The sequence below is a fragment of the Arvicola amphibius genome, chromosome 7, assembly GCF_903992535.2.
Source record: "Arvicola amphibius chromosome 7, mArvAmp1.2, whole genome shotgun sequence".
Taxonomy (NCBI): domain Eukaryota; kingdom Metazoa; phylum Chordata; class Mammalia; order Rodentia; family Cricetidae; genus Arvicola; species Arvicola amphibius.
Window position 1 is genome coordinate 12708643 of NC_052053.1, and position 20981 is coordinate 12729623.

Genomic DNA, 20981 nt, shown 5'->3' on the forward strand with positions numbered 1-20981 from the left:
CCATCCTTGCCTGAGGTCTGCTTTCCAGAGAACCATTGCTATGGCAACGCAAAATCCTGGATCAACCGGAGAAAGATTGGTTGAGGGATATTTGAGTTCACAGAATATTGACAGAGGGAAGATTTGGATGAAAGGCCTGACATGGCAGCATGCTATGGGGAGGACTGAAAAATATTAAATTAGTTGGAGGAATAAAACAGACATGATCCAGGGCCACAGGGAGGACTTTGGGCTTGCTGTTTCCTTTCTCGCTATATGTCAAGAGAGAATCTACATGTTATAATAAAATGACCAAGTCTTAGATAATCTTTTGTGATTTTTTTAATTAAAATATAACAATCCAATACAACTGCTTTACCAGATGGTTTTATGTCAACTTGACGTTGAGTCATCGACGGCTTGAGTCATTGGAGAGGACAGAACCTCAGCTAAGAAAACGCTTTCACAGACAGGGTTATAGGCAAGCATGTAGGGTATTTTCTTAATTAGTGATTGATAGGGGAGGGCCCAACCTATATGGGTGGTGCCATCCTTGGGCTGGTGGTCCTGGGTTCCATAAGAGGACAGGCTGGGCAGGCTATTTTAGGAGCAAGCCAGTAAGCAGCGCTCCTCCATGGTCTTAGCATCCGCTTCTGCCTCCAGGTTCCTGCCCTGTTTGAGTTCCTGTTCTGGTTTCCTCCAATGATGGACTACAGTATAGAAAGCTTTATCTGATAAAGAAAGACAAACCCTTTCCTCCCCAACTTGCTATTCATTCATGGTCTTTCATCACAGCAATCAAAACCCCAACTAAGACAGCTGCCATCCAGATAAAATTGCCTTCACCTCATTTAATTCCTGCCTTTGGTCAATATAACTCACCAGTCTTTATCCTCCTAGGCTTGTTTTGTGTCTCTAATGGTCTATAAAGAACCAGGGGGCCGGGCGGTGGTGGTGCACGCCTTTAATCCCAGAACTCGGGATTAAAGAGGCAGGGGGATCTCTAAATTCGAGGCCAGCCTGGTCTACAAGAGCTAGTTCCAGGACAGGCTCTAGAAACTACAGGGAAACCCTGTCTCGAAAAACCAAAAAAAAAAAAAAAAAAAAAAAAAAAGAACCAGGGGGCAGGCAGAGCGATGCTTTTGAGACCCTTCTACTGCAGTGTGTGTGTGTGTGTGTGTGTGTGTGTGTGTGTGTGTGTGTGTGTGTACACGAGCGCGCCCCTATCCCCAACCCCCCACCCCCGTTTGCATAGAGGATTAGCACCGTGGTTTGTTTATGCAGTCCCTGGCTGGCAAGTGGTTTGAGCTGTTTGCAGCTTAGGCCTGTAATGGGTGGAACTGCCAAGTGCTAAGTGCGTATATGTTCACTTCTTTCTTCAGCACACGCAACCGTTTCTCTCGGCATAAACCTGCTCGTGAACTTTCTAGGGCAACAGCAAAAGACTCATGAAAACTCCCTTAGTTTTTCAAAGTGACTGCACGGTTTTGCACAATCCGTGAGAGCCGCAGTCATTCCATAGCCTCGCCAAAAGCTGGAATTGTCAATCTTTTTAATTTTAGCCCTCCTGGTGGGTGTGCAGTGGTATTCACTGTGGTTTTAATATGCATTTTTTTCCTGATGACTAATGATGGTCGCCTTTTAATATGCCCATAATTACTTAGTTTCTTTTATGAGATGCTCATCCACGCACTAGGCTTTTGTTTTGGCCACATCCCACCTCCCAAATCTGTGTGAGTCATCTTACAAAAAACTCACAAACCTTCCAGCTGACAGGGTCCGGGCCTGGGAACAGTTGAGCAGGTGTGCCGGCTCAGTCTTAGGCTCAGTGGTGATGCTGACTGGGGCTAGCATCATATGAAGTCTCTGTGGGGTCGGAGAAAACACTTTTAAGCTCATTCATCCATGTTACATGGGAGAAGTGTTTCGTGTTACTCAGTAAAGTATTTAAAAAGCTCAAAGAACCCCCTACTACCCACATAGACCTCTCGGTCTCAGTTTGGAAAACCTCATCTACAGGGAGACAAAGAGATACAAAGCTCACAGCTAACTGAGGTAGGGGGCAATATATACATCTTCAAGTGCAGAAAGCTGTTTGCAGTTGCTTGCTGTCATTAAGACCCCCTGCTGCACTTAGTCATTTACTGTCACCAGTACCCCACAAACTGTTAGTAGACCCCAAAAGCTACCTGAAGAAATGTACACCTGAACTAGAAGGCACAACGTGGGAAAGTGCCCAACAAAACTCTTATCAAGCCGGGCGGTGGTGGCACACGCCTTTAATCCCAGCAGTCGGGAGGCAGAGGCAGGCGATCTCTGAGTTCGAGGCCAGCCTGGTCTACAAGAGCTAGTTCCAGGACAGGCTCTAGAAACTACAGGGAAACCCTGTCTCAAAAACAAAACAAAACAAAACAAAACAAAAACTCTTATCGATGCATCATTAATTAAAAATCTAAACCCTTGTAGAAAATTACTTTAAGGTATGTTACTTTTGCTTATGCTGAAGTTGCTTAACTCTGTGAAGCTGTGATTCTTTGCCTGTCTAAAACACCTGATGGTCTAATAAAGAATTGAACAGTCAATAGCAAGGCAGGAGCAAGGAGAGCTGGGGCTGGCAGGCAGAGAGTATAAATAGGAGGAGAAATCTGGGGAAAAGAAGGAGCCACATAGAACAAGGAGAGGAAGACGTTGAGGGCCAGTCACCCAGTCATGCAGCAGCCATGGAGAAAGAGTGGAAAGAAGACAAACAGATGTAAGAGAAAGGTAAAAGCCCAGAGGCAAAAGATAGATGGGGGGAGAAGCAAGCCAAGAAACCAGGCATTTTATAAGTAAGAATAAGCCCTCATGTGTGTTACTTATGAGCTGAGTGGCGGGACCCCACCAAAAGGCCTAAAGAATAAAACAACCAACACTAAACTGTGGCATGATTAAAGAATCAAATTGTGGCATGAAATTAAAAGTGATAGGCACTGTACACAGGGACAAATTAATTAAGTCCTGGGTCCACACCCTGTTACCCAGGAAAAGCATGCTGTTGACAGCTCAGTCATAGAACGTGAGGTTAGACCACAAAACCAGAAAATGTACCAACAAGGATCCCACTAGGCTCAGGGCAGTGGTTCTCAACCTTCCTAATGCTGAGACCCTTTAATATAGTTCCTCATGTTGTGGTGACCCCTAACCATAGTTATTTTCATTGCTACTTTATAACTGTAATTTTGCTACTGTTGTGAATTATAGTGTGAATGTCTGATATTTCCAATTGATGTGGGATTAGCCTCTGTATGCTATGAATATGTTTTATTACCATTGGTTAATAAAGAAGATGCTTAGGCCTGTATCAGGGCAGAAATATATCCAGGCTAGGAGAGAGAGAGAGAGAGAGAGAGAGAGAGAGAGAGAGAGAGAGAGAGAGAGAGAGAGAGAGAGAGAGAGAGAAAGAGAGAGAGACAGAGAGAGAGAGACAGAGACAGACAGAGAGACAGAGACAGAGAGACAGAGACAGAGAGAGACAGAGAGAGCACAGAGTCAGAGAGATGCCATGTAGCTGCTGAAGGAGACAGATACCAGATCTTTACCAGCAAGCCACAGCCTCATGGCAATACGCAGATTAATGGAAATAATGGAGTAATTTAAGATATAAGAGCTAGCTAGAAAAATGCCTAAGCTATTGGCCAAGCAGTGTTGTAATTAATATAATGTGTGATTATTCAGGTCTGGGTGGCCGGGAATGACAGAGAAGTCTCCAACTATGTCCAATGGTCTTAGGAAATCCCTGTAAAAGGGTTGTTTGACCGCCAGAGTGTCAAGACCCATAGGTTGAGAGCTGCTGGCCTAAACCAATACAAAACCAGTCAAGTTAGAAATGGTCACACAAACAATATGCAAAGACTGTGAGAAAGCAGAGAGTCAATTGTACCTCCAGCTTCTCTTGTACTTAGTTAACTTAAGCAGTTAGTTAAGCAGTTAGTTAAGCATTCATTCTTGGCATCCCATAGCTTGGCATTCCATAGGGCCCTCTGAGTGGGGGGAGGGCTTGCAGGTGCCTTGAACACTTTGCCAAAACCTGAAGGCCTAAAGCACTCAGTCTTTTTAGTTTTTCTTTTGTCTTAGGGATGGAACCCAGGGTCTTGTGGTTGCTAGGCAAGCACCCAGTTACTGAACTACATCCTCAGACCTTCTTTATATTGATTCAAGAAGCAAGATCTTACTAAATCACCCAGGATAGCCTGAAACTGTTACCTAGGATAGCTTCAAACTTGCATTTTTCCTACCTCAGCCTCCTAAGTCTGGAAGTCCAGGTCACCATCAGCATGCTTGGCTAGATCTGATTCCGCTACAGCCTCTCTGATGGGTGACTAAGATGGGCTCTCTCAGATTATGTCTGTCTCCATTGAGTCAGACTCTACTAAGTCGTAGGCATGTTGATTGGTTGGGATTCTGTCCACCACTGTAATAGCATTAATTTGCTCTATTGGCCCTCGGAGGCACTATGTGTTTCTCCTTCCCCACCCTTGTGCTTTCTCAATATAAATGCCTGCAGTCTACCTGCCCAACCATGAGGCCCCAATCCAACCATGAGGCCAGGATGCTCACCCAAGACCATGAATAGCTCAGGAGGTCCTGACTAGGTTACAGAGGTCAGTTAACCTATAAAGTCAACATCAAAATGCTATTGCATAAGAAAGAAAACTCACTGAGATCTTCCAAAATTGTGCTGCATGACCAACAGACAATCACCAAACTACAGCCCACCCCAGAAAATCAGTAAAAGCTCACTGCTTTCTTTTTCAGGCCTCTGGCCTGTGCTAGCTGCCTTTGGCTTGAGTTGTCCAATATCACTTCCAATAAAGGAGCTTTGCCTCATTTCTATTATTTCCATGCCATAGGATTCCAGTATTTAGTATTATGATCATTAAGAAGTAATCATCAAGAGGGCTTCGGATATAATACAGTAGGAAATTCTAAGGAATGTCTACTGTATATAGGGAAAAGAAATGAAAATTGTCAGGTGATATCATTTATAGACACACATGAGAAAAATTAGAAAGGAAAGCTATAACAAGCATGTAAAAATGATGAGATAATTGCACCCTGGTCCAATCATTACATATTGTATTCATTTACTGTAATGTCGTACTCAGCCAGGCGGTGAGGGCACACGCCTTTAATCCCAGCACTCAGGAAACAAGGCAGGCGGATCTCTGAATTCAAGACCAGCCTGGTCTACAGAGTAAATTCCAGGACAGCCAGGGCTACACAGAGAAATCCTGTCTCTAAAACAAAACAAACAAACAAACCAAAAACAGAAAGAAAAAACCAAACCATTGAGAGCAGCTGGGAGTAAACGCCAATCCACACGGAAGGGGCGGGGTCTGACGCTCTTAACTACGCCTGGCACGTTTATATTGAGGGACCGGTTCCTACTCTTCCGGCTCTGCTGTTTGCTTTCCAACGCAGTCAGTAAACTAGACAGGGAGATGATTGGTCATAGATTCATAAGGTTGGGGTACTAGGAAGTAAGCATGGAACCTGCATATCCACTGCTCAGATGCCGAAGCCTGAGAGCCTTCGAAACTCTTTTCGTTAAGGGAAGTAGGGCAGCGTCCCAGCAGGACTGAGACTCGCGGGCCGGTGTAAGCTATGTGTGAGACCCTCTCATACAGCGGAGAAAATAAACATGGCTTTAGCTAGAATTTTTTTTGAGTTATGAAGAAAATACCCGAATCCTGAACCAATCAAGCAAAATTTAGGTAGCGGCACGGGAGGGGGATCATCTAAACTTCATTTGTTTCTTGATCTGTTAAATCTTCCTGTGGCAGTTTCTATAAGAGCCCCATGGCAGGGATGCTGCCTCAAAGACAAATCTGAGTTGTGTTTCTAGGGACAGCCTTTCTGCGCGCATCCAGAGGCTTGGCTGCAGCCCCAGCGATGTTGTCGCTTTTGAGCCCATGCCACGGTTCTTACCTCACCTGACCATGGCGTTCTTTCCAATGAGCCTGGACACCAACCACCTCAGCAGCTTCCCAGCAAAGCAGGACCGGCCTCACAGAGGATCATCCAAAGTCGATGCATCAGATAAAAATCTTTTTTTTTTTTTTTTTTTTTTTTTGAGACAGGGTTTCTCTGTTTCTTTGGAGCCTGTCCTAGGACTAGCTCTTGTAGACCAGGCTGGCCTCGAATTCACAGAGATCCACCTACCTCTGCCTCCCGAGTGCTGGGATTAAAGGCGTGTGCCACCACCGCCGGGCCTCAGATAAAATCTTTATACCACTGCGAAACACTTTAATAAATGCCGTCTACATTTTAGTCTCTCATCTTTACAAGCACGTGAACGACAAAGGTCTAGAAGAGAGTATCTCGTGGATGACCTACCAATAATTGGCAAGCCCAGTAAAATCTTTTTTTTTTTTTTTTTTTTTTTTTTTTTTTTTTTTTTTTTTTTTTTTTTTTTTTTTTTTTTTTTGGTTTTTCGAGACAGGGTTTCTCTGTGACTTTGGAGCCTGTCCTGGAACTAGCTCTTGTAGACCAGGCTGGTCTCGAACTCACAGAGATCCGCCTGCCTCTTCACAGAGATCCGCCTGCCTCTCCAGTAAAATCTTATATCACGGGGTTTCCAGTAGGTGTTTGGACAAAAGAAGAAAAGGAAAATATATTAGGGTTGTCTGTTTGCTATAGCAGTCTGATTCCAATGATTATAGTAACTGAAACATATATTTTCTTGCTCAATAAATAATCTGAATTGGTTCCAGGTTTGGGAGACAAAAGTATGTGCATTCCATTCTGTCAGTAAAGATCCAGGCTGATAAAGGGCATGTGCATGTGTGTGTGCATGCGTACATACATACATACACACACACACACACACACACACACACACACACACACAGAGCATCTTTAAGGGTTCCTAAGAAGATTTGAGATAATGACCAAGTCCTGGGAAGACCAGCTATAACCTGTGTTAATAGGTATCACCTGTCAATTCCAGGCCTCCTGGATGAATTCACAGCCTCTTGTTTCCTGTGGAAACAAAAGCAAAACCACTTCTCCAAAGCATTTTTTATTTCCATTTGAGAAATACACTTTTTGACTTTTTTTAAAAAGTTAAGGCATTCTTAAAGTACCTAGGCTAGTTTAATTCATCAGTCCCGCTTGCAATCCCAGGTCTCTTAGCCGCTTTTGTTTGCTTATCAGCATTCAAAAGAATTCAAAATTAAGACAATAGCATAGAGGAGCCAGACTCCCTGTGTATTTCCCGACTTTATGAATCTTTTTTCTCTTTTATTACGATTACTGACTTTTTTATTTTTAAAAACGCTTTCTTTCTATAACTGCCTGTACCCATTTTCTTTCTTTCTTAAGCCTATACACATTGTAAACAACACTGGATCCTCTTGACAGTTTTCTCTGTCCGCCCCTCTTTTACTGCTTATCTCTAGTCTATTTTGGACTGCACAAGCAAACTTTAAACTGTTAAGCTACTTCAAATGCTCTATAGGCTGACTCCGCCCACCTCAGGTGTGAAGGGGAGGATCATAAAAGCCAAGCCCAAAACTCACGCCTGGTTGGAGGTGCGTGACCAAGAACTGCAGTCAACCTTTAGAGATCTAGAATACCAATGCTCCCGCTGTGGCAGGCATTTTTACTTTGTTTTTTTGTTCCTGCTTAATGTACTGGCTGCTCAAGGGCAGAAACTCTTAAAGGAAATGTATCCTCTTTTCCCCACAGCTTTCTCAGGCCCTACGTGGAAATTCAGGCCCACATTGGAATGCTAAAATTTTCTTGTTTGTAATTTACTCTTTGCCCTTGATTCTTTTGGGGGACCCACCACACAGCTCCCAAGCAAATCACACACGGAGGCTTATTCTTAATTATGAACACCCGGCCTTAGCTTGGCTTGTTTCTTGCCAGCTTTTCTTTCTTTTTGTTTTGTTTTGTTTTATTTTGTTTTTTGAGACAGGGTTTCTCTGTGTAGCTTTGGAGCCTGTCCTGGAATTAACTCTTGTAGACCAGGCTGGCCTCAAACTCACAGAGATCTGCCTGCCTCTGCCTCCCAAGTGTTGGGATTAGAAGTGTGTGTCACCACCGCCCAGCTTGCCAGTTTTTCATAACTTAAATTATCCCTGACTATCTTTTGCCTCTGGGCTTTTTTCCTTTTCTTCTGTGTATCTTAATTTCACTTTCTCTCCATGTCTTGCTGGGTGGCTGCCCCTGTCATTCTCCTCTCTTTGTTCTAGGTTGTGCCTCTTATTTCTCCTTCTACTTATTCTCTCTGCCTGCCAACCCCACCTATCCGTGCTCCTGCCTTGCTATTGACCATTCAGGTCTTTATTAGACCTTTAAGTGTTTTAGACAGGCAAAGAATCACAGCTTCACAGAGTTAAACAAATGCAGCATAAATAAAAGCAACACATATTTACATCGCTAAACAAATGTTCCAGAGCTTAAGCAATATATATTCTGTACACACACACACACACACACACACATGCATACACCAAGTGGCAAGGAAATTAAAACAAGGAAACTCAAGTGACTTTTGTGAGCTTAAAAGAGTCGTGCGTCAACTGTGCCTACTTTTCTTTGCTAAAACACCATTACGTGAGACTGCACATGACTGCCCAGACTGGGCAGCTCCATAGCTTCTTGTACAGCAGGGTTTGATGAGAGCATTCAGTGCACCTGGCACTGCATAAGACCTGACACCTAGGCCCTTTCACATCCCCAAATATAAAGATAAAACTGGGAATTCTGCAATGCATTACGAGAACATACGATATTTTATTCTTTGCGATGTCTTTAAAAACAGAACTGGAAGCCAGGTGTGCTAGCTCACACCTGCAATTCAAGCACTCAGGAGGCTGAGGCAGAAAGATTGCCATTCTGTTGCTGCACAAACCGCACGAAGACACATGCACGAAGGAAGAAGGACGCATCTTTCCTAGGCGATGCCATCTCAGAGGACCACTGTTTTATGGTCTTAAAACAGAATAAGGTAGAAAGGACCAATTATTAGATATTGATTTATTGATTTGGTGGATTATTTAAAGCATTGCTTGTGTTGCTTATTGGCCAAATATGACTCCATTTGCTACCTGAGGTAGAACGATCTGGAGAGACAGCTGAAACAATGGGCCGTTGCCCTTAGCAACCTGCTGACTGCCGTGTACACTTCTGTAAAAATCTTGCTTGCTTGCTCACCCCATCTTGTGGCTTTAGAGTATAAAATTAGAAGACAAACTGGACCCAGGATCAAAGCTTTTCAGGCGATATACTGGTCTGGGCCCCTCGGTGACATCTCTCTTCCCCTCTCTTTAGTGTTAGAGTGCTTATCCCAGACATTCCTGCAACAATCTGTCACTAACTGAAATGCCACTGTGCCTCACACATTAGTGTGCACACATCACACACTAACGATCACTTATTAAGCAAATTCTGTAGCTCTAAATTGAATAGTTATGTTATTTGGCAATGTAAACAGAAGGGTGCAGTGTAGGGGTGGGATGAAGGGGAGACCAGAACGGCATCTATGGATTAATAAAAGGATGGCCTAGAAACAGTCACAAGAAGTCTTTGTATAGCTATTAAAATTGAATGTTTCTATAAGAAGTGCCCAGCAAGGGTAGACAACTTCAGCTATAAAATGGGTTTGGGTTGGGGGGGATCTCAACTGAAATTTGGTATAAGTTAAAAATGATGACCTCTGACTTAACATTTACATATTTTTAAAAACTAGTTTCGCAGTGGAAGTTGGCACCAGTCATCAGCTGAGCAAAATACATTCCCACAATTCTTTCTATAAGAAGCTTAAATGAGGATACAGAAGGAGCAATAGTCAATTAAGAGAAGGTTCAGTCACACGACAGTTACAGCTTCAGAGTCATCTTCAGGGTGTGGATGCCATGGCCAGCCCAGGGGAGAGGGACAGCAGCCTCAAAGGGTGGTGGAGGCACGGGATGGGAACAATATGGTCACCTTCTGAGTGTCTTGAGTCTCTGGATAATTTTTGCTGATGTCTGGCACTTCCAGCAGAGGGCAGGCAGGGATAGGAAAAACAAACCAGACCCGCTAATGTGCTGATTGCACTGACTGGCAGCCCTGGCCATGCACACAGGGTGGAAGGTGAAAATAACCCTGAGAGCTGGAATCACTCAACCATCCTAAGGACGGCAGTGAGGCAGCAAGTGTTCCGTGGCCTTTAGCAATTTTTCTGTGTAAACATTAAGACTTTAACATTTACCATCTATAACATTTACCATTATAAATGTAAAGGCATTTACTTTAGGCCTTGGTTCATACAGTTTATGACTTTAGAAATAGGGACCATCGAGGTTTTCTTGGTAAGTCAAAATTATAAAATATAATTTTGGATAGCACCTTGGGTCTTGTCCTTTGTGCCTTCCCTATTTGTCATGCTCCTTCCTGAATTTGGGTCAGTGTATAAATGTTAAACTTAGCATGTTGTGAAATATCACCACGATCTGCTGTAATGTGCACTTCTTTGCCAGTATCCCAGTTTTCCCTGGCCACCTCCAACTCCGCCACTCTCCCAAATTAGAAAGAGTGGGTATCTCGGCTTTCCCATGGTAATGATGTCATTGTACCCGTGGTCAACTCTTTCCTCTGTCACTCTGCTGATGTTGGAGTCAAATTTTCCCCTCAACATTTTCTTTCTTTGCTGCAATTTCCTCATTGTTCACTGGTTGCCTTAGCTTTCGTTACCTGGTGTTTGTTTATTTGTTTGCAAAATGACACCTGGGTTAATCAGGAAACAAAATGATGAATTTGACCGTCCTCGGCTGAAGTGATACACAGTGCTCGTTCAGCACAGACTTTGAAAATATGACGTGATGAGCCACCGACAGTTATGCATCTGTTGTTTATACAGAGTTTTGTAAACTGAGATAGTAGCGCAGTATGTACTTTATTCAATTCCTCGAGATTAATGCATGCTGTATCTTAGCCTGCGGTGTGTTGCGTGAGATTGGGTGTAGAAATTTATTATCTGTGCTCAGGAAACCAAGGTCAACAAGTTTGCTTGTGGGAAGCACTTTCTTACCTCACTGTATCCTAAGAAGAAAACAGAGCCGTCATCCTGAGAGAACCTGTTCACTCCGGCACACAGATCCCACGCAACATTAAAGGGCCTAGCTTGCCCTGTAACCCGAGTTGGAACTAGCCCCTTTCTCAGCTCTTGTCAACTGCCCTTCATTCTTTGGAAGTCCAACCAAGCCCCTGGGAATAAAATGGCAATCAGAGAACACAGAGGTATCATTGCTGCTCAGATTCTAGGAGCCTTGAATTGGCCTGTTTCTCCATGATAGACGTGGCATGATTAGATGTAGAAGCTACATAATAATAACACACTCCTGATACTGGATTGCCTTGCTCACCCTTAATACAAAGGGAGATGCTTAGTCTTGTCAAAACTTGATATCCCATGCTTTGCTGATACCCTGGGAGGCCTGCCCTTTTCTGAACATAAACAGAGGAGGAATGGATTGGGAAGGAATGGGAGGAGAAGAGAGACAGGAAACTGCAGTCAGGATGTAAAATAAATTAATTAATTAAATTTTAAAAAGGCAGCAGAGCTGGGCAGAGCTCCTGGTAAGTGGTTAGGTTAGAGAGAAAACAGGTCTCAGCAATGATGGGATTTCCATAAATGCCTCTGTCCTCAGGAACACTAAGGCAACATACCTTGGGTGGAAGTGAATCCAAACAAGCCAGTTCCATTCGGAGTTGGCTCTATATTCACCCAGGTTAATGGGTATCGTTACTGCTTGAGTTTCATCATTGCCCGGCATCAAATATAAATCCTTTCTCAAGGAAGATAGTACACCCAGTGGAAATATTTCCAAAATGAAGACGCAGCAGCATCGTTAACAAGTGTGTGTGCAGGCTATTTGTCACCGTAGGATGCATTTTAAATGAAACTTCAAGGGCACTCAGCAAAGCTAAGTGACCTCAGCTAGCATAGGCGTGTTCTCAACCGATATTGCTAGATATAAGAACCCAGATCACCAGAAAAAAATTAGAGCTCTAACTTTGCATGTGTGTAATAATACAGAGGGTGATGTTCTGATAAAACCACTCTAAGTGGAAAATATTGTTAAGTCACAATTGCCTGTGCACCTAACCAGCTTTTTAATAATGTTGGAAGAGGTACACTGTAAGACGGGTGGTTTCCCTTTGTGGCTAGGGACTGGCTTAGAGCTCTGGCTTATGACCACTGCTCACTGCCCAGGTCTTATAAGAAAAGGCTTTATGGCCTAACATTAATCTCAGGAAAAAAAAGATCAAAATTCAAAACACCGCTTTACATCTATTTACATATTTGTATGTGTAGGGGGTATGCTTGTGTATGCCACCGGGTAAAATGGGAGAGCAAAGGAAATTTGTGGGGTCTGTTCTCTTTTTCTACCGTGTGGGTCTTGAGGGTGGAACTCAGGACATTACCAAGCTTGGTGATAAGTGCATTTTGCCCACTGAGCCATCTCGCTGGTCCCCAAATTCAAATTTCAATGTACAGCTTCTACTGTGTACACACTGTTTTCAAGCCACAGTGAAACAAACAAAAAATTGTAAAGTTGAGCCATGGTCAGTCAGGAAATGTCTGTCCCCAAAATAAGTAAACAGAGGTAGAAATAAAACTGGCAGTCTTGAAAAAAAAATTTTATTAAAAAATTTAAACTGGTTAGCAGCTTATGGGGCTTAAATCTGTTATCGCTTGGTTGGATTTAGAAACACTTAGGGCTTTAGTGAGGCACACACTTGGGTGTGCCAGAGAGGGCATTTCCAGAGATAATTAACGTGGGAAAAGACAGCACCATTCCACAGGCTGAGATCCTGGACTGAACAAAGAGGGGGGAAAGAGAAAGGCAGTTACATGACAGCTTTCTCCTTTACCTGCTTCCAGATCCGCCCAGAGAGAAGCAAGCAAACATGGTGACCGCTGTGGACAGAGTCCTTTAACTTCCAGTCAACACCCCCCCTTTTCCCTTAGGTTCCTTTTTGTTGAGTTCATAACAGTGGGGAAAGTAACTAATACACAATCTTTAAAACTTACATTCTAGGGGCCTAGAAGGATGGCGCAGTGGTTAGGAGCACTTACTGCTCTTGCAGAGGATCCAGATTTGGTTCCCAGAACCCACGTGACAACTAACAACAGTCTGAGTCTGTAACTCCAGTTCCAACCAATCCATTCTGTCACCCTCTTCTGAGCTACTAAGGCGCCAGGCATGCGTGCAGTGCAAATACATATGTGAAGGCAAAGGTCATAGACATAAAATTAAAAAAAAAAAAAAAGAATCTTGTGCTGGGTGTTGTTTCCTGCTGTGATGGAGAGAGAAAACACAGAGCTGTGTGGGCTTGGTAGAGAGCGGGCAATTACCCACGCATACCAACCTGTTGGCGACTCTACACAGAACGCAATATTAAAGATGGATTTTCACTTATGTTTGTTTTGCCTGTGTGTATATGTCCATGGACCAAGCGTGTGCCTGGTTCCCACAGACAGATGTTGGATCCCCTGGAACTGGAGTTGCAGCTGTTAGCTGCCACGCTGGTGTTGGGGCCTGAACGAGGGTCCTCCGGAAGAACAGCCGGTGCTCTTCACTGCTGAGCCATCTCCGCAGTCCCCAGAGGGCAATATGAAATTGGTTGGTTTTTTAAATGCATTCCATATAGCTCTCTAAGGAGACGCTGATGGCTTTTCTTCCCCCTCTACAATAAAAACGACGCTGTGGGCTGAAAGTCACTCTAGACAGAGATGGGGCCACGAATTGTATGCCAAGATTGTACTTCAGAAGAAACAAAAATGCTGAATTTTTTTTTTTTATCATTTTGTAGTTCCTGGCTCTTCAATGAGGTGCTTCTGATAGTTGCCATGGTGAGTCCTCCGGGCAGTAGTTTTAATTCTCCTCATTAGCAAGTAGCATATGGTGAGGTTATACTGTGCATTTTTTATGCCAGAATAATAACTATGAAAAGTTGTCACGTGGGTGAGGGACAGGCAACTCCATTCCTGCTGCTTGGAGGCAGAACCTGAAAAGAGGGGGGCACTTCTCCATCACATGGCCTCAAGAATGACACGTTTATTGAAAGAGTAAGGTTTTACTAATTGTTTAAGTATATTCCCCAATTCAGGGGCAAGGCCAATTTAATTGTTGAGGAGAATTAACAGCTCTAAATATTTCAGAAGACAGCACCTCAATTAGCGCATGAACTAGAGGGCATCACGGCTTGGAATATTCTAGAGTAGGAGGACACTTGTCCCATCCATCATGATTAACATGATGCTATACCTGGGGTCATCTATGCCACATAAAAATATTCTTGATGCAGCAGAGGCTGGGGAAGCTGCGTGTTTACAGGAGACAGTAGTGGCAGGAGTCTACCTAGGTCACCTGTGACAGTCACAAGGCTGTGAAACCATTTAGAATAATTTCAAATCAAGCATGGTGACACACTCTTGTCAGCCTAGCATTCAGGAGACTGAGAGTGGAGAACTGTAAGCTAGAGACTGACTTGGGCTAAGCAGTGAGACCCTGTCTCAAAAAAAAATCATATATTTTGAAGATATTGCTATATCGTGAATAAGTAGTCTTACTGGGAATATTGAGAAACCCCGCTGATCCTTTTTTTTAAGATTTATTTTTACGTGTGTGTGCGCGTGTGTGTGTGTGTGTGTGTGTGTTAGCCTGTGTGTACTTATAGGTACACGTCTGGAGGGCCTGCTTCAGTCCTTATGATGTCACAGCCAGCTCTCTTAACTACTGACCCATCTCTCCAGCCCCCAACAGCTCTTTATGAAAGATGTTCATTGGAAGAATTGCAGCAATACAATTTTTCTGGGAAAAGGAAGCAGAGATATAGTACAGGTATGTAGAATGTGTTCTTGGAAAGCTTATTCATGGATGTCATCGTAGGAAGGCATGTCACGAACATTAAGTACTCTCCTTGCTGATCAGCCCTCTCCTGCAGATTAGAAAAAGACAAGAATCCAAATGGCCCATAGAGGTGTTCTATTACAGCACATTTTGCTAACCTTTTATATTCTAGATTTAATAGATTTAATAGATTGGTTCATCCCTGAAAATATAAGATTAAAAGATGCTAACTACCATTTGGGAATCTAGATAATGAATTCTCTATTGTTGCACAATAAACTGCCCAAAGTTACTAGCATAAAACAACACAATTCATTTAACCTTTCAGTTCCTTTGTGTCTATTTAGACTCAGCTGGGTTTTCTGCTTTGAGTCTCACTAACCCGGGTCCCAGGCAGGCTGTGCTTTCTGCTGGAAGTTCAAATAGGGAAGGATCCTCTTCGAAGTTTACTCAGATTACTGAGCCATAGGATTTAGGGTCCAGGCTTCCAGGTGACTGAGAGCTGGCCGCAGCACCTAGTTCTAGCGGTAGGAGCCACTTGGACTTTGCCAACAGGGTTACCTATGTCACTGAGCCAACCAAGTGGTAGCAGTTGGCCAGCAAGACAGAGTCATAGATGATGCAACATCTTCTTCTTAGAAACTAGATACAGTGGCTGGTTTAACTAACACTACCAATACTGCTCCCAAAGAGAAGGAAAAGTTTGGTTAATACAACCTGGACAATAGAGCTATCACTGTGTAGGTAACCACACGCCAGTCCCATAAACAAGCCAGACTTACTAAGTTTGCTGCCTGGTGAAGAAGATGGTACCATTTCTCACCATCAGACATACCTCCTCTGAGTAGCTTCATTGTTTAACCAATGTGATTTAAGTACAGTTTAAGCAAAGTTGAGTCACTGAAACCAGAGGTCCCCACCAGAGCCTGAAGGCAATCCCAGATGCTTCTTATGTGTATCTAGGGCCAGCCCACAATTCTCCCAAACTGGAAGAATTGCTGACAAACTGTGGGGATAGTCATCCTCTAGTTCCCGCTGACGAGGGCGCTGTGGCTGACCACCAAATTCCTTTTGTTTGTTTGGTGTTAAACTGTCAATGACTGTACACCGGTTCCAGAGACAGTGGTTCCAATAAAGTAGAAAAAAATAGTCTAATTCACATATCCAGCAAATATGAATTGGGCAAACACTTTGTCCAAACCCCGAGCCTGGGGTATTCCAGGACTCAGTAATGAACAAAATAGAATGCCCCCCCCCATGAGTAAGAGACAATTTAACATGAATGCTATTGGGTAGAAGATGGCAACAGAGAGTGTCTGTGAGATACATGAAGCTAGAACTTGATACATAAGGGTCTGGAAATAGAAGGAGGGGCAAAGAAGCTTCTACAACATGATACTAGGAGTTCTAACAGCCAACAGACCTTAGCAAAGCTGACTCCATGACTGATGTACCATTCAGGCGTTGGAACCCAGCATGTCGGCAGCCCCACCTGCCAGAAAAAGAGAACAGAAACCTAATCCATCAAAGTCCACAGTTCTGGGGAAGTCCCCAAATGTACTAAGCTTGTTTTTTTTTAACTGCTCTTCTAAGTGAGGTGTGCCAACCCAGGGAATGACTTTTGTGCTTAAAAGCCCACCTCGAGAAAGGCTTAGTGACAGAAGGCGGTGGTGGAGCACATCTTTAATCCCAACACTCTTGCAAAGGCAAGCAGGTCTCTGAGTTCGAGGCCAGCCCGGGCTCCAGGGGAATAAAAAGAAAAGAAGAAAGGCTCAGGACTGCACTGAAGTCCTGAACACTGTGTAGTTGCTTCCCTACTTTCTCTGGGCTTGAACCCACGTCCGAGTGGTCTTCTCTGATGGATTGGCCTCCTGCAAATGTCTTAAGCATTGACAGACAAATAGCCTCAAATTGAGGACACCTTTCTCCTGCTTGTTTGTTGGTTGTTTGTTGTGGCACTTGTGTGTGTTTGTGGCAGAAACGGCTACCAAGAGCACTGAGTTCAACCTGGCTCCCAAACACAGATCTGTGGTTTTACCTCTTTTCCTTCCCACTCTCGTTTTGTTTTTCTTCCTCTCCCAGTATATTCCCCCATAATGCCTGCAGCAGAGAGAACAGATATGTCGGGAAACAATAAGCTACAATTTCATCACCTGTTGGTGCTCCCACAGCAAATGCCTGAATAGCTCCTGGCTGTCCTTACTGGGCCATACCCTCCCAGTAAATAGAGTGCTTTAGGCTGTGAGAATGCTTTCCAAAAGAAAGTATTTCCAGCCATCATCCCATCCCCCCCCAACACTCTCCCCCTCGTACAAAAGACAGGGAATACTTCTTTGAATATGCTAATTTGGGGAAGTTAGAAACCAAAGAGCACCAACTCAGCAGAAATGACCAATCAAGACACCAGCTGGCATTATCCCTAAAGCCACACATCAGAGGCTGCTACTCCTGAGAGTTTAATTGCTATCTGTTTAGGTACCATCATGGTAACGGGATCTCTGCAAGAATGCCCGCATTTTTACATTCTAAACTCAATAAATCTTCTAGTGCCATCTTCCTGCCCAGCATTTCTCGCAGAATTTCCTTCTGGTGGATTCCGCTTAGGTAAAACCGGCAAGCCAGTACAATCTTTAAGTCTCATATGCCAAACCTGGTTTCTAGAAGTTTCTTTTGCCTTTGAAAATGTTTTTTTTTTGGGGGGGGGGTTTCGAGACAGGGTTTCTCTGCAGCTTTAGAGCCTGTCCTGGAGCTAGTTCTTGTAGACCAGGCTGGTCTCGAACTCATAGAGATCCGCCTGCCTCTGCCTCCTGAGTGCTGGGATTAAAAGCGTGAGCCACCACCGCCCGGCTTGCCTTTGAAAATATTGAATCTTTCTCAGGTTTATTCGTGCACAAACACTTAAAAAGCACCTACTTTTGTGCCAAGACTATTTCAACCAGCTGAACCTGTTTATAGTTATGTTAGGCACTGCGGCAGCCATGGCCTCTGCCACAAGGCGCCCTCTGTCTTCCACCATGAGAAACACAGCAAGAACGTCCCTACCAGCTGCAGCCCTTCGTTCGTTCTTAGAACTACAACTTCTAGAACCATGAGTCTAACAAACAACAAATTATCTATCGTTTATAAATACCTAATCAATGATTTCCTAGAATAGCAGCATAAGACAGACTAAGACAGGAAGGAAAGGGGAAAGCAATGTTGTGTTCCTACACTAAGGAATAACCTTCCCAAACTTTTGTTCCTGTCTCACCATTGAAACTGTGGCTCACTGTGACTGCAACACTCTTCACCATCTTAAAATCAAAGCAAACCGCGGCGGTGTCACCACAGCCTTTTCAGCACACGACCAGAAGTCACAGGTCCCTAGTAGGTGCGTAAATGGGCTTGACGTTCAGACTGAGGAGAGGCTAAGTGTTGAAACCGGAAGGTCTGCCATCCCAGATAACACTAGTGATTTGTGCCTAAAAATACAGCCACCAAACACGGAAAGAAGAGCTCTCTCTTAGCGGGAGATGTCGCTCTGATGTATGATGCTAATTTTAAACCCTAGGCAGTCTGAAAGGGCAGAGTGTGAAATTCGAGCCTCGCTGATTCACAGACCAAGGAACCAGGCATTCTGGGGAGGTCGGGAGTTTATCTTCCTCTCTGCAGACTCACTCAGTGTTCCAAAAATGCTTCCAAGATCAAGACGCTGGCTTGTGTCACAACTCCCAAGACTTTCTATTTGTGGAGTAAATATCACTGAGGTACATCCTCCTCTGAGTTTCCGCCTACAGTGTATCAAGGCTTTTGTTCCATACTTGATTTTGATTTCCTTGGAACTGTGAAGATAGAATTTTTTTCTAGGACAGACATCTTGGGGCTAGAGAGACGGCTCAGTGGTTAAGAGACTGGCTCTTCAGAGGAGGAATTTCCCAGCACCCACATGGTGACTCACAACTGTCTGTAACTCCAGTTCTAGAGGATCCAACACCGTCTTCTGGACTCCATAGGTACCAGGCATGTAGGGGGTATACAGACATACATGCAGGTACATACCCATACATACATACATGCATAAAATTTTTTAAAAGACAGACATGTTGTCTTTTTTCTCTATCTTCTATAGCATGTTTGACTATGGACACAAGAAAAAAAAAAAGACACAGATTGGTCCTTCCTGCTAATCTATGACTTGATTTACGACATGATCAGCGTGTTCCATATTACGGGTATCGTTATAGCAAATATAATCATATAAACAAAAATCTTGGAAGAATTTTTATAACCGCTATTAGTTCAAGGTGTTTTTATAACAACCCCTTCCCTGACAAATAGATAGAAGGAATATTAGACTTCTCAGTGGAAGTAACTGAGGCCCCAAGGCATTAAGGGCTTAAAGAGGCAAACATTAATTTAGAGGTATATTCCAATCTGTTCCGGCAATTTTATCTTAAAAGTTCTTAATGAGGCTCTCCAACCTCACCACTGTGATGGATGGAGAGTCCTAGCTAGAGCTTGAATAAAGGCTCTTTGCTTTTGCATACAAAAAAAAATTCTTAATGAACAAAAATTATGTAGCTACTTTTTACTATTATTATTCAAATGCCAATTGTGTTTATAATAACTTACATTATAATTCTATGGGATATTGATATTTAAAGATGACCACGGGAGAATATGAAGAATCCTGTGGGTTTTAGAATATATTTTACTTTCTCTACTTTGCTTGATGTCATTAAAACTGGGAAGAAATTCTGTCCAGGAACTGCAATCATAAAGATTAGAATAATTTAGTTTTTTCAACTAGTTAGGAGACATAAACAAGAGAACAAGTGTAAGGACATTTACAAGTTATGTTGCGTTGAGGCATGCCTTTAACAAGTGGAAAAGGGACGTTAGACTTCTCAGTGGGAGCAGCTAAGGCCCTAAAACATTAAGTACTTAAAAAGGAAAACATTATTTTATAGGTATAATACAATCCATTCAAACAATTTTATCTTTAAAACTCTTAATGAACAAAAATGATATAGTTACTTTTAATTAATCTTTGTCAAATGCCAACTTAACTCAAGAAAGAGAAGCAAAAGGATATCTGTGAGTTCAAGGCCAATCTGTCTATATAGGGAGTTTCAGGACAGCCGGGACTACACTGTGAGATCATGCCTCTAACAGTAATAAAAGTAATAATAAACAAACAAATAAAACAAGTTGCCTATAAGCTATAAATGGCAAATATAACACATGATATTAGTTAACAAACTCTCATAATATAAACTTGTGGCAACACTATTGGTTTGATTAGTTTGTCAATTTGACACAAGCTAGAATAATAAGAGAAATTGCCTCTATCAGAATCACCTGTAGGCAAATCTGTGGGGCATTTTCTTGAATAACGGTTGATGTGGGAGGACCCATCCCACTGTGGGCAGTGTCATCCCTAAGCAGATGGTTCTGCATTAAACAAGAAAGCAAAATAAAAATCCCTTTTTAAAAATGGAAATATAAATATCCATCCTTACTAAGGCATTGTTTTTAGGTCTCCGTCCAGAGTAGTATCAATAATCAATACTGTGATTGGTTGGGTCATTTCTTCTTTTACAGTCCTCCTGCCTCAGCCTCCCAAGTGCTAAGGACACAGGCTTCAGGTACCATGCTCAGAATAAACAATGTCTAGATGTCCATTAAAACAATTTTCCTATCCACTTTTATATTCACAGGTCTTGTGAATACCTAGCCTGTTTCTCCAGGAGTCAGGCAAGATGGGATGCAACCAGTGTGGGGTGGGAGTGTGGCACGACCATACCAGCTGTGGGAGGGAGCTGTGCACACCAGTGATGTGCACCTGCTAGGAGAGAAGAGAAGGAAGCAGAGAAGTGCTAATTTGGGAAGCTAGAAATCAGGGAGCAGAAGAAAAATTATAGTAGGTAAGCAGAGGGCCGCAAGGGTGAAAAGCCAAGTCGAAACTTAAAATAAAGAAGGTATAGGCACAGGGTAGGGAAGTCTCTATCGGCTCCCTCATTTCTGTTATCACAAGATGGATTTCCACTCCACACTGGTGTGCTCAGTGGATACTTTCCTACAAAGAACTGACAGTGGACTGCGACTACCCGGAAAAGTCACATCTGTCTGGAG